This window comes from Dermochelys coriacea, chromosome 2 (genome assembly GCF_009764565.3).
Source record: "Dermochelys coriacea isolate rDerCor1 chromosome 2, rDerCor1.pri.v4, whole genome shotgun sequence".
In the NCBI taxonomy this organism is placed as follows: domain Eukaryota; kingdom Metazoa; phylum Chordata; order Testudines; family Dermochelyidae; genus Dermochelys; species Dermochelys coriacea.
In genome coordinates, this window is record NC_050069.1 from 130522481 (window position 1) to 130536661 (window position 14181).

The 14181-nt window shown below is 43.7% G+C and overlaps 1 protein-coding gene across 4 annotated transcripts in view; it reads left to right on the top strand.

Annotated features, from left to right (window-relative positions):
- CDH10 (cadherin 10) overlaps positions 1-14181 on the top strand; it is a 167424-nt gene that overhangs the window by 39580 nt on the left and 113663 nt on the right. The window lies entirely within an intron of this gene.

Here is a 14181-nt window from a genome sequence, read left to right on the forward strand (position 1 = left end):
CCTCAAAAGATCATTTCTTAGTGATGTACATGCTGATAAAACAGCTCCTAATTAAAAATAGCAACACAGGAATATGGACTATAGTGACAGGAAGATGTAAAGCTGAGCCTCAGTAATCTATCTGTCATGTAGTCTCCCTAGCAGGTTACTGCCAAGAAATGGAGATTCATTGGAAGGGCTAAAATAAGCAGCAATTTTAATTTTTGTTCCAGTAACACCCTTCTACATTGCAGAAGTCTTTGACCCTTAATTAGCTCCCCATTATAATGCTCCACCATGAATCCCTAGAACCATAATCCATTAAACCACCAAAAATGGTTGGATAATAAATGAACAATAATATAAACTGTAGACAAATTAGGCAGATTCTTCCCCCGAGCTGTACGCTGTACAGCCCCACTGAAGTCATTGTTAACAACTTGCAGTAACTTCCAATTCTGCTGTTGCCTTTTGTAATCAGAAATTAACACGATTGAAGTCACTGGGATTGTATTGGGGTAAAAATGCATGAGATCAGAATCTCGCAGGAGGAACTTTTTTCTGAATAATGCTATTCTTTACAGTTGCTATTCTTTTTCTGAATAATGCTATTTTTTTCTTTTCTTTTCTTTTCTTTTCTTTTCTTGAAGACATATGTGGATTATAGATTTCCCATAGGAGAAATTCTATAAACTTTATATGTGATCTGTAAGTGCATATTCCTATTGAATTTTAACCATGGTTCATTGATCTCCACTATCTGATGCAATGCCCACAAAATTCTTTTTATACGTTGTTCCCTTTTTCTCACATCTTGCTTAGCAGAGAAGCATAACAAAAATGTGCAAGGCTTCTGTTTTTTTTTAAATATTATTATTAGATCAATAGGGGTGTCGTTAAAGTAAGGCAGAAGTGAGGCCCTCCAAAGAGAGAATTCCTGTGTAGGGGGCACTAATTGGAGCTTCTTCACTGGGACTAAATTGGGGAGAGGAGGGCCAGCAGAGACTCTTTACTCTTGGACTCTTTTGAGAGTAGTTCAAAATTGCCTGCTGTTCCCTTACTATCTGACAGCTACAAGTGAGGAGTTCTGATTGGTGGGTGATTCTGATTGGTGAGTGAGATGTATAACAGTTCAGAGGGAACTAGAGAGACTGGGTGGGCAAGGTAATATCTTTTTATTGGACCAGCTTCTGTTGGTGAGTGAGACAAGCTTTCGAGCTTACACAGCGCTCCCTGAAGGTGGAATTTTATCCCAGATAAAATTCCACCAACCGAGGGGTGGAGGGGGCCCAGAAGCAGACCCTTTATTAAATGGGTTCATCAAGTTTATTCCGATGTTAGACTCTTAGCCCAACAAACCCTTGCATCTGCACATGAATAGACTAAATGGCGAATGATCACTATGGCTGAATATTTGGCTAAGCATTGTGGAATTAAATTGGCCTGATCCCTTTTTATGAGTTATTTGTGGGGCTGCCGATGGAAAACATTTAGCCTAAAAGTATGTGATCATCTTAGAGTTGGTGAAAGGTACTTGGAATCAGGAATACAGTGTCACTCTTCTTAAGATAGGAATACACAGTTATTGAGTAAGGCCTCCTTGATAGAAGGCTAAAAGCCTTTTCCATTAAAAGCTGACTGGATACATTTCTTTCACAGTTTTGCAGCCACAAGGATGGTTATTCAGCAAAATGGATAATGTGTAATGTAGTATCCTCTAGGGTCATGATACTGTGAATAATGTATATCAAAAAGGTAGGAAAATATCAGTATTGAATGAAAAATAATGGAGAACAAATAAAACACAAGAGAAAGCTCCTGCTTTGTTGTTACTTTGTTGTTGTCAGAAAGATAAAAAGGCTGAACAAGCCTCAGCAGAAGCGAGCTTTAAGTAACATTCAGTTCAGCACCAGCTGTGGAATCTTGCCTGCAAATTCACTGTGTTCCTTAATTGAAAACATGGTTACCAGTTACAGCTGTGGTCAAATAAAAGCAGCAACAAGAAAATAAATGGTAACTTCTGTCTCCAAGGAAATCCTAACCTATAACTCGCAATTCTGTCATCCATTTTCTAATGTACCAGATGCTTCCAGTAAGAGTAGAAAAAATTACTTTTATTGTCTGACATATTTCCAATACAAAAATTGCATGTGAAACTTCTCAGATTATCTGCAAATGACAGTGAGGCTCAAAATGTGTTGCCTACAGAATGGCAAGAAAGAAAAGGAGCTGCATTTTATTCCAGAGTAATGTGTTTGCATACTGTGCAGACAATACCCCACACAGTTCTGGCAAAGCAAGCGAAAGACAGTTAAATAGTGGCATCAAAATAAAAGTAATATTCTGCCAGGGGGGTGTTCTCATAATACACTATGTTGGGAAAACAGTTTGCTTTGGTGCTATACTTCAAGTCACTGAAATGAAAAAAAGAGAGAGAATTCTGCATATGGAATGAACTATGGCCAAAATGTTCATGTCCAAAAATTTAGGATGCCTCAATTTTTGGGTGCCAAAACTCAGACAGACAGACATACAGAAGCTCTGAATTTCAGAGATATTGAGCACCCAGGATTCCAGTTGAAGTAAACAGGAATCGCTTATGCTCAACACTTCAGAAAATCAGGTCCTAGATGTTTCCAAATGGCCACCCCCTTTCCTAGGCTTCACAGCCTGACCTGCAGCCTGAGTCACAATACTTGCCTGGGACTGGTAAGTATCCGAGTGTGTGTGTTTGCTTGCTGAGGAAGTATCCGAGCGTGTGTTTGCTGGGAGGGCAGGGAGAGAGCCTGAGTGAGTGTCTGATTGGCTGCTAGCCTGCAGGGGGCGGGCATTAGGGTGTCTGTGTGTTTGCGTCAGGGAAGCCTGGCTGTTTAAAAATAGCCAGAGCCTCCCGAACCAGCTGAGCGGCAGCGAACCAGCGGAGCAGCGGGGACAGCAGAGCAGCTCACAGCAGGAGTTTGCCTGGGAGTTCGCCTGGAGTGAGCCCAGTGAGGCTTACATCTTGCCAACGTCTCTGAGGAAGCTCATAGTAGGTAGGTGATATGGAAGGGGGGGGTTCAGCTGTTGTGACCTGCACTGGATGTGCCATGTTTGTCTTTCTTCCACAGGACAGAAGCGACTTTGTCTGTACAAAGTGCAAGCTGGTCTCCATATTGGAAGAGAAGATTGAAGGTCTGGAGCAACAGGTAACAACCCTGCGTTGTATACGAGAGACTGAGGATTTTCTGGACCAAACTCAGGATAGCCTTCTAGGGGCACAAAGCTCTAAAGATATAGAGCAGGTTGCACAGAGGAGCCAAGAGGCCAGTGAAGAAGCTTGGCAACATGTGACCTCCAGAAGAGGTAAGCGGAATGTCCGGGTTCCAGTAACACAGACACAGGTAACTAACCGCTTTCATGTTCTCTCCACAGGTACCAATGCGGAGAGTGGACCAGATGATATGTCTGGGGGGAGAAAGCAGAAGGAGACTCCGCTGGTTGGGAGGCATGAGATGCGATGTCCTGAGGTTGGGGGTTCCACGACCACCACTCCCAAGAGGAGAAGGCGGGTGGTGGTGGTCGGGGACTCTCTCCTCCGGGGGACTGAGTCATCTATCTGCCGCCCTGACCGGGAAAACCGAGAAGTCTGCTGCTTGCCAGGGGCTAAGATTCGTGATGTGACGGAGAGACTGCCGAGACTCATCAAGCCCTCGGATCGCTACCCCTTCCTGCTTCTCCACGTGGGCACCAATGATACTGCCAAGAATGACCTTGAGCGGATCACTGCGGACTACGTGGCTCTGGGAAAAAGGATAAAGGAGTTGGAGGCGCAAGTGGTGTTCTCGTCCATTCTCCCCGTGGAAGGAAAAGGCCTGGGTAGGGACCGTCGAATCGTGGAGGTCAACGAATGGCTACGCAGGTGGTGTCGGAGAGAAGGCTTTGGATTCTTTGACCATGGGATGGTGTTCCATGAAGGAGGAGTGCTGGGCAGAGACGGGCTCCATCTTACGAAGAGAGGGAAGAACATCTTTGCCAGCAGGCTGGCTAACCTAGTGAGGAGGGCTTTAAACTAGGTTCACCGGGGGAAGGAGACCAAAGCCCTGAGGTAAGTGGGAAAGCGGGATACCGGGAGGAAGCACAGGCAGGAATGTCTGTGAGGGGAGGGCTCCTGCCTCATACTGAGAATGAGGGGCGATCAACAGGTGATCTCAAGTGCTTATATACAAATGCACAAAGCCTTGGAAACAAGCAGGGAGAACTGGAGGTCCTGGTGATGTCAAGGAATTATGACGTGATTGGAATAACAGAGACTTGGTGGGATAACTCACATGACTGGAGTACAGTCATGGATGGTTATAAACTGTTCAGGAAGGACAGGCAGGGCAGAAAAGGTGGGGGAGTAGCACTGTATGTAAGGGAGCAGTATGACTGCTCAGAGCTCCGGTACGAAACTGTGGAAAAACCTGAGTGTCTCTGGATTAAGTTTAGAAGTGTGTGCAACAAGAGTGATGTCATGGTGGGAGTCTGCTATAGACCACCGGACCAGGGGGATGAGGTGGATGAGGCTTTCTTCCGGCAACTCACGGAAGCTACTAGATCGCATGCCCTGATTCTCATGGGTGACTTTAATTTTCCTGATATCTGCTGGGAGAGCAATACAGCGGTGCATAGACAATCCAGGAAGTTTTTGGAAAGCGTAGGGGACAATTTCCTGGTGCAAGTGCTAGGGGAGCCAACTAGGGGGAGCGCTTTTCTTGACCTGCTGCTCACAAACCGGGTAGAATTAGTGGGGGAAGCAAAAGTGGATGGGAATCTGGGAGGCAGTGACCATGAGTTGGTTGAGTTCAGGATCCTGACGCAGGGAAGAAAGGTAAGCAGCAGGATACGGACCCTGGACTTCAGGAAAGCAGACTTTGACTCCCTCAGGGAACAGATGGCCAGGATCCCCTGGGGGACTAACATGAAAGGGAAGGGAGTCCAGGAGAGCTGGCTGTATTTCAAGGAATCCCTGTTGAGGTTACAGGGACAAACCATCCCGATGAGTCGAAAGAATAGTAAATATGGCAGGCGACCAGCTTGGCTTAATGGTGAAATCCTAGCGGATCTTAAACATAAAAAAGAAGCTTACAAGAAGTGGAAGGTTGGACATATGACCAGGGAAGAGTATAAAAATATTGCTCGGGCATGTAGGAAAGATATCAGGAGGGCCAAATCGCACCTGGAGCTGCAGCTAGCAAGAGATGTCAAGAGTAACAAGAAGGGTTTCTTCAGGTATGTTGGCAACAAGAAGAAAGCCAAGGAAAGTGTGGGCCCCTTACTGAATGAGGGAGGCAAGCTAGTGACAGAGGATGTGGAAAAAGCTAATGTACTCAATGCTTTTTTTGCCTCTGTTTTCACTAACAAGGTCAGCTCCCAGACTGCTGTGCTGGGCATCACAAAATGGGGAAGAGATGGCCAGCCCTCTGTAGAGATAGAGGTGGTTAGGGACTATTTAGAAAAGCTGGACGTGCACAAGTCCATGGGGCCGGACGAATTGCATCCGAGAGTGCTGAGGGAATTGGCGGCTGTGATTGCAGAGCCCTTGGCCATTATCTTTGAAAACTCGTGGCGAACGGGGGAAGTCCCGGATGACTGGAAAAAGGCTAATGTAGTGCCCATCTTTAAAAAAGGGAAGAAGGAGGATCCTGGGAACTACAGGCCGGTCAGCCTCACCTCAGTCCCTGGAAAAATCATGGAGCAGGTCCTCAAAGAATCAATCCTGAAGCACTTAGAGGAGAGGAAAGTGATCAGGAACAGTCAGCATGGATTCACCAAGGGAAGGTCATGCCTGACTAATCTAATCGCCTTTTATGATGAGATTACTGGTTCTGTGGATGAAGGGAAAGCAGTGGATGTATTGTTTCTTGACTTTAGCAAAGCTTTTGACACGGTCTCCCACAGCATTCTTGTCAGCAAGTTAAGGAAGTATGGGCTGGATGAATGCACTATAAGGTGGGTAGAAAGCTGGCTAGATTGTCGGGCTCAACGGGTAGTGATCAATGGCTCCATGTCTAGTTGGCAGCCGGTGTCAAGTGGAGTGCCCCAGGGGTCGGTCCTGGGGCCCGTTTTGTTCAATATCTTCATAAATGATCTGGAGGATGGTGTGGATTGCACTCTCAGCAAATTTGCGGATGATACTAAACTGGGAGGAGTGGTAGATACGCTGGAGGGGAGGGATAGGATACAGAAGGACCTAGACAAATTGGAGGATTGGGCCAAAAGAAATCTAATGAGGTTCAATAAGGATAAGTGCAGGGTCCTGCACTTAGGATGGAAGAATCCAATGCACCGCTACAGACTAGGGACCGAATGGCTCGGCAGCAGTTCTGCGGAAAAGGACCTAGGGGTGACAGTGGACGAGAAGCTGGATATGAGTCAGCAGTGTGCCCTTGTTGCCAAGAAGGCCAATGGCATTTTGGGATGTATAAGTAGGGGCATAGCGAGCAGATCGAGGGACGTGATCGTTCCCCTCTATTCGACACTGGTGAGGCCTCATCTGGAGTACTGTGTCCAGTTTTGGGCCCCACACTACAAGAAGGATGTGGATAAATTGGAAAGAGTACAGCGAAGGGCAACAAAAATGATTAGGGGTCTAGAGCACATGACTTATGAGGAGAGGCTGAGGGAGCTGGGATTGTTTAGTCTGCAGAAGAGAAGAATGAGGGGGGATTTGATAGCTGCTTTCAACTACCTGAAAGGGGGTTTCAAAGAGGATGGCTCTAGACTGTTCTCAATGGTAGCAGATGACAGAACGAGGAGTAATGGTCTCAAGTTGCAATGGGGGAGGTTTAGATTGGATATTAGGAAAAACTTTTTCACTAAGAGGGTGGTGAAACACTGGAATGCGTTACCTAGGGAGGTGGTAGAATCTCCTTCCTTAGAGGTTTTTAAGGTCAGGCTTGACAAAGCCCTGGCTAGGATGATTTAACTGGGACTTGGTCCTGCTTTGAGCAGGGGGTTGGACTAGATGACCTTCTGGGGTCCCTTCCAACCCTGATATTCTATGATTCTATGATTTCAAAGCACTGCCTACACTGCTATTTTAGCATGGTAGCATGAGCCTGAGTCTATTGATCCGGGCTGGAGTCTTGCTGCCATGGGCTGTGTAGACTTACCCAAAGCTCCTGCTGTGTTTTATACCTCCACACAGTTGGGGAGGGATAGCTCAGTGGTTTGAGCATTGGCCTGCAAAACCTAGGGTTGTGAGTTCAATCCTTGAGGGGGCCATTTAGGGATCTGGGGCAAAAATTGGGGATTGTGCCTGCTTTGAGCAGGGGGTTGGACTAGATGATCTCCTGAGGTCCATTCCAACCCTGATATTCTATGATTAAGTACTCCTTCTATGATTAAGTATAGTGCTGGGTGCTGGAGGGTGCTTAGAGCCACAGCTACAGGTGAAGTTCTGTCCTCCACTCACTGTTGTGCTGCCCATTAAACAGTGTCTCCAGTTAAGCAGACACAGACGTATCTTGAAGATAACTTTCTACCCTCTGAAGGGCTCTGTCTTATGCAGAATCATCCTGCTGCAGCACAGCACACAAAAATCCCAAAGTCTGCAGACTGCCCCAAGGGTCATTCTACAAGATAGGTTATGAAACTCACAATGGTTAAATAATTTAATTAGCGAATTATTTCTGCTAGGTTTCTCACTGTTATTTTGCTCTGTGTTCCTTGTGTAAAGTACAGACTGGAGAATTATTATTATTTTGAGTTTTATGAACCAAAACACTTTTTAAAGCAAATGAAAAATTTTCAGAAAGCAAAATCAAGATGTTACTGTTCACAATATCAAAAATAAAACTCAAGATGGGAATTCACAATTTTCAAGAGATAATAAAACAGTTTGAATTAATTCAAAGTCTTCTTATAATCTTATCACAAATTGTTATTCTGGTTTTATACTAGTCTGGTCAGGTGACTTTGGTGCCAACATGGAAATATGGAGCTGTAAACATAAATCCTTATTTACTTCCAGTCAGATTTCTATGTCAGTGGAATTATGGGACTGCTTGTGTCAGTTCAACTAAAGTAGAGTTTATAAATGTAGACAAGTTATTTAATTATTGAAAAATGTCAATTCAGCAAAATGACCTTGCTGATGTTATATTCATAGCCAAGCATTGCCACTTATATATGTAAGACTATCACACATCAAATGCAAAACAAAATATGAAGGTAATAATTTTGACACTATTCTAATTTCTTCAGAGTTTCTCCAGTACCGTAAGCTCTTTATCCAAAGGTTCAGGGGTAAAATCTTTAGCTTACAAGCCAATTCAAAGCTGCTTCTTCTTTTTGTCTAAGAAGCCTTACATTCTTTTGATCACAAAATCCATGTGATTTTTAAGATGAAATCTTTGAAATGCTCAGGGTTTAGGGTTTCTCGCAGTGAACTTTTGCTGTAGGGGAGCATAGTTTTCTATTACAAAGTGTAGTAGGCTTAATTAGTGTAGTGAGTTTCTCTAGCCTCAAATATGTTGCTACTTATAACTTCTAGGTAACTATGATTAAACTTGTTACTGAAGTACAGATGATCATACATTTTAGTCATTCAGAAGTTTTTAATTCAGGTATTTTCTAAGAAGCATGCTTACCTCGGAAGCAAGTCAACACTAGGGTAAACAATGGAAGTATTTTTATCAATTGGAACTGGCATGAAGGTGGGGTTTTCCAAGTGAGTTTCACAGTTGCAGTGGCTGGTTTCTTGAGAGAGAGAATTGATTCACTCAAGGTTGTAAAAAGAACAGGCATATTTGTGGCACCTTAGAGACTAACAAATTTATTTGAGCATAAGCTTTCATGGGCTACAGCCCACTTTATCCGATGCATGCAGTGTAAAATACAGTAAGATGATTTTATATACACAGAGAACATGAAACAGTGGGTGTTACCATGCACACGATAATGAGAGTGATCAGTTAAGGTGAGCTATTACCAGCAAGAGAGAAAAAAACCCTTTTGTAGTGATAATCAATGTGGGCCATTTCCAGCAGTTGACAAGAATGGCTGAGGAACAGTGGTGGTGGTGGGGAGGGGGGAGAATAAACATGGGGAAACAGTTTTTCTTTGTGTAATGACACATCCACTCTCAGTCTTTTTTCAAGTCTAATTTAATGGTGTCCAGTTTGCAAGTTAATTCCAATTCAGCAGTCTCTTGTTGGAATCAGTTTTTGAGGTTTTTTTGTTGTAAAATTGCGACTTTTAGGCCTGTAATTGAGTGACCAGAGAGATTGAAGTGTTCCCCGACTTGTTTATGAATGTTATAATTCTTGACATCTGATTTGTGTCCATTTATTCTTTTACATAGAGACTGTCCAGTTCTGCCAATGCACATGGCAGAGGGGCATTGGTGGCACATGATGGCATATATCACATTGGTAGATGTGCAGGTGAATGAGCCTCTGATAGTGTGGCTGATGTGATTAGGCCTATGATGGTGTCCCCTGAATAGATATGTGGACACAGCTGGCAACGTGCTTTGTTGCAAGGATAGGTTCCTGGATTAGTGGTTCTGTTGTGTAGTGTGTGGTTGCTGGTGAGTATTTGCTTCAGGTTGGGGGGCTGTCTGTAAGCGAGGACTGGCCTGTCTCCCAAGATCTGTGAGAGTGATGGGTCATCAGGATAGGTTGTAGATCCTTGATGATGCGCTGGAGAGGTTTTAGTTGGGGGCTGAAGGTGATGGCTAGTGGTGTTCTGTTATTTTCTTTGTTGGTCCCGTCCTGTAGTAGGTGAGTTCTGGGTACTCTTCTGGGTCTGTTAATCTGTTTCTTCACTTCAGAAGGTGGGTATTGTAGTTGTAAGAACGCTTGATAGAGATCTTGTAGGTGTTTGTCTCTGTCTGAGGGGTTGGAGCAAATGAGGTTGTATCGTAGAGCTTGGCTGTAGAAAATGGATCGTGTGGTGTGGTCTGGATGAAAGTTGGAGGCATGTAGGTAAGTATAGTAGTCAATAGGTTTCCGGTATAGGGTGGTGGTTATATGACCATTGCTTATTAGCACTGTAGTGTCCAGGAAGTGGATCTCTTGTGTGGACTGGTCCAGGCTGAGATTGATGGTGGGATGGGAATTGTTGAAATCATGATAGAATTCCTCAAGGGCTTCTTTTCCATGGGTCCAGATGATGAAGATATAATCAACATAGCGCAAGTAGAGTAGGGGCATTAGGGGACGAGAGCTGAGGAAGCATTGTTCTAAGTCAGCCATAAAAATGACCCCACTAAATTAGGCTTGAATAAAGACCGGGAGTGGATGTGTCATTACACAAAGTAAAACTATTTCCCCATGTTTATTCTTCCCCCCCCCCATACTGTTCCTCACACGTTCTTGTCAACTGCTGGAAATGGCCCATCTTGATTATCACTACAAAAGGGTTTTTTCCTCTCCTGCTGGTAATAGCTCACCTTAACTGATCACTTTCATTATCGTGTGCATAGTAACACCCATTGTTTCATGTTCTCTGTGTATATAAAATTGTCCTACTGTATTTTCCACTGCATGCTTTTGATGAAATAGGCTGTAGCCCACGAAAGCTTATGCTCAAATAAACTTGTTAGTCTCTAGAGTGCCACAAGTACTCCTGTTCTTTTTGTGGATACAGACTAACACAGCTGCTACTCTGAAACCACTCAAGATAGTAGTTTTTGTCTGGATTTCATAGAAGTTTCCCTAGATAGAACTTTAAATAATTGAGTTTATAGATTGTATGTCATAGCAAGTCTTCCATTGTTGCCAAATAGAGGATGCTCTCACTAGCCAGTCCCACTCTCAGTCTGTCATTCAGGTGCTTAGGCTTCAGGAAGCAATGTGTTGAAAGTTACAGGTCACTATACGTTTTCTGCTGGGTGGCACAACCCAGTTCCTCCTCTTGCTAGAGTTTATGTGGTTGAATCAAAAAGGGACCCATGCACTTCTATTGAAGATTTGAAATGTCCAACCAGGATAAAAGTTGGGTGTCCCTTATCAATCAGTGAGAAAACAAATAACCACTTTTATGTCTTCTACTATCTTTGTGCAAAAAATCTTGTACCATCTCAGTTTGTATATGATATGTTGTGCCAGACGTTGCATATCTGCTGGCTTAGCTCAGTGTGTAACCTACTTCCCAAGTTATTTTCCACATTGCCCTTTTGCAATATGGTCCTATGGCCAATTTTGCGTGACTCCAAGCTCTTTTCATCAGTACTCTTAGCTGTCTACAGAAATGTCCATTTTGAAGTTAGAACAGAGACTTTACATGAAGTTTCTTCACATTCCGTAATGCTTCTGCCCTATTTAGTAGTTCATCATATAGCAGTGTACAGTCACTTGACTCTTTATTTGTTCCATCCATATTCCAATAGAATACAATTACTGAAATAAGACAAAACAGCTCTATACACCTCTGTACTAGTAGGTGATTATCACCTATACCTCAATGATAAGGTTAATAGTATCATTTCATATTCAAAATAATCCATGCAACTGCCAATTACAGTTAATCAGGCTTTATGATCATTTAGGCCTTAAAACATTCTGGATGGTTCATTTTAAATAGTTACACTTCACATTGCAACATACTATTTGACTGTTTCAGCTTCTTTAATACAAAGTAAATACCTTGTATATCATAGAATTGTAGAATATCAGGGTTGGAAGGGACCTCAGGAGGTCATGTAGTCCAACCCCTTGTTCTAAGCAGGACCAACCCCCAACTAAATCATCTCAGCCAGGGCTTTGTCAAGCCGGGCCTTAAAAACCCCTAAGGAAGGAGATTTCACCACCTCCCTAGGTAACCCATTCCAGTGCTTCACCACCCATGACCCAGCTCATTACGTGATGGTATTGCGGACCTCTTCATTAGTCATGTGGTCGAAGTAGGAGATGCCCAGGATTTTACGGAAGTATCTCATCTCTATTTCCTGTATTTTCCATTCAAGTTCTGCAGTAAGGATCCATGTCTCACAGGCATACAGAAAAATGGAGATGAACAATGTGTGTAACCTTTACAAAAACAAAGGTAACTGTTGACACATTGGTCATCTCCATTTTTCTGTATGTGTGTGAGACATATAAACTGCAAAATGTATATGCATACGAGACATATATAAACTCCTATTGATCACATTTCTATCTAAAATAAACAGCCTGGTATGAACTATTAACAATACTTTGTTCAGGTTGTTTGTGGTAAGCTTGCCTAGGCAACCAAACTTATTCCAACTTTGAAGAGATCTGATATAGAATGCCCTTAAATAGCTTTAATTTCCTTAAATATTTTATATATCTTAACGGACATCTTTTGCATTTCTTTATCTAGTAACACTATACCTTATGATACTGTATCAAACAGTATAGTTAGATCTATTATATCAGTATTTTAATTTTTTAAGCATAAAACATGAAATGTGAAAGGAAATTACTTCTCAAGTTAAGAAGAATTTGTGGATAAGCATAGATAGTTAGCTGTTGTAGTTACTCAAACTGCATGAAATGCAAATGGCATCTTCTATTTTACATGTTGTAAAGGCTTAGGCTTAAGTCAAGAATCCTGGCCTATATGTGAATGTAAATAATAATTATTGTTATTAATAACTCCATATGCTCGGTCTCGTAACTACCCAGATGCACCACTGTTTTGACATGGTTTACCTCCAGGTGGTGCTTTTTTAAACTGGCAGGCTTAATTGCAACTAGTGGGTAACCAGAATCTGACTTTGATGTATCCAGCCACTGTATCAGATCACAGACTGAGGAAGGTAGACTGGATGTTGTGAAATTCTTTCCATGTCACTGATTTATTGGTTACTGTTCAGTGTTTGTGGCATGCTGCATTTGATGCCCTGCCTTATTACCTGCCTGTTTATAGAGAAGGATAATAGAATTCTTGGCCCCTGAACGATAAAGTCAGGCTTTTCCCAGGCAGTTGAGTGGTATCACTTGGCTGACACTAATTTAATCACAGCTCATCAACTTTGTGGCATTTTCAAAACAGTGGCTCGATGCTAGCAGAGACTAGATGCAGGAAGATACTGTGGGTAGGTCAGTAGCCAGGCACTTGGGAGACTAGAGTTGAATTCGCTGCTCTACCACAGACTTCCTGTGTGATTTTGGGAAAATTACAGCCTCTTTTGTCTCAGTTCCCCCATCTGTTTTAAGGGTGACAGTACTTCCATACTCACAGGAATGAGGTGTGGAAGAGAAGATAAATACATTAAAGATCGATAGGTTGGCCATATAGCTAAGATATATAGAGATGAAAGAAGCCTTTTAGCAGAGATTATCTTCTGGGATCAGGATGGAGCAAAACATTTAGCACAGTTGTAGTCGGGAATTCTACCATGTCTGAAGAAGTCGCTAACTGAGTACAGCAATCACAGTTTTTAGTCAATGATAAGCATCATGCACACACAGTTGTCATTCTGTTAAACTGAGGTATTGTGAAAATCAGGGTACATGCAGAAAACATGCACTGCCATCTTGACATTTTGACTGCTGTCTGACTGCAAACTTGGGATAGAGAGGCTCTAACACAGGGTGGGCCAAATCTGGGGATGGAAATTGTATGGCAGGCCATGTTTGCTCACAACACTGGGAGCTGGGGTGCAGGCTCTGAGGTGGGACCAGAAATTAGGAGTTCAGCATATGGGAGGGGGTTCTGGGCTGGGGCAAAGGTGTGGGTGGGGAGTGAGGGCTCCAGCTGGTGGTGCGGACTCTAGGGTGCAGGATGGTGGGACGAGGGGGATCAGGGCTGGGGCAGGGGGTTGGGATGCTGGAAAGGGTCAGCGGTGCAGACTCCAGGTGGCACTTACCACAAACAGCAGCATGTCCCCTCTCTGGCTCCTATGTGGAGGCGCAGCCAGGCAGCTCTGGGCGCTGTCACATCCATAGATACCACCCCTGCAGCTCCCATTGGTTGTGATTGCTGGCTAATGGGAGCTGCGGGGGCGATGCTTCGGGTGGGGGCAGGGTGCGGAGCCCCCTTGCTGCCCCTACATGTAGGAGACAGAGTGAGGACATGCTGGTGCTTCTGGGAACCACAGGGAGGCACAGAACGCACGGAATGGGGCAAACCCCGGACCCCAACCCCGCTCCCCGGCAGGAGTTTGAGGGCCAGATTAAAACATCTGAAGGGTCGGATGTGGCCCTTAAGCCGTAGTTTGCCCACCCCTGCTCTAATTAATATCTCTAACATCTCAAAAATGTTACA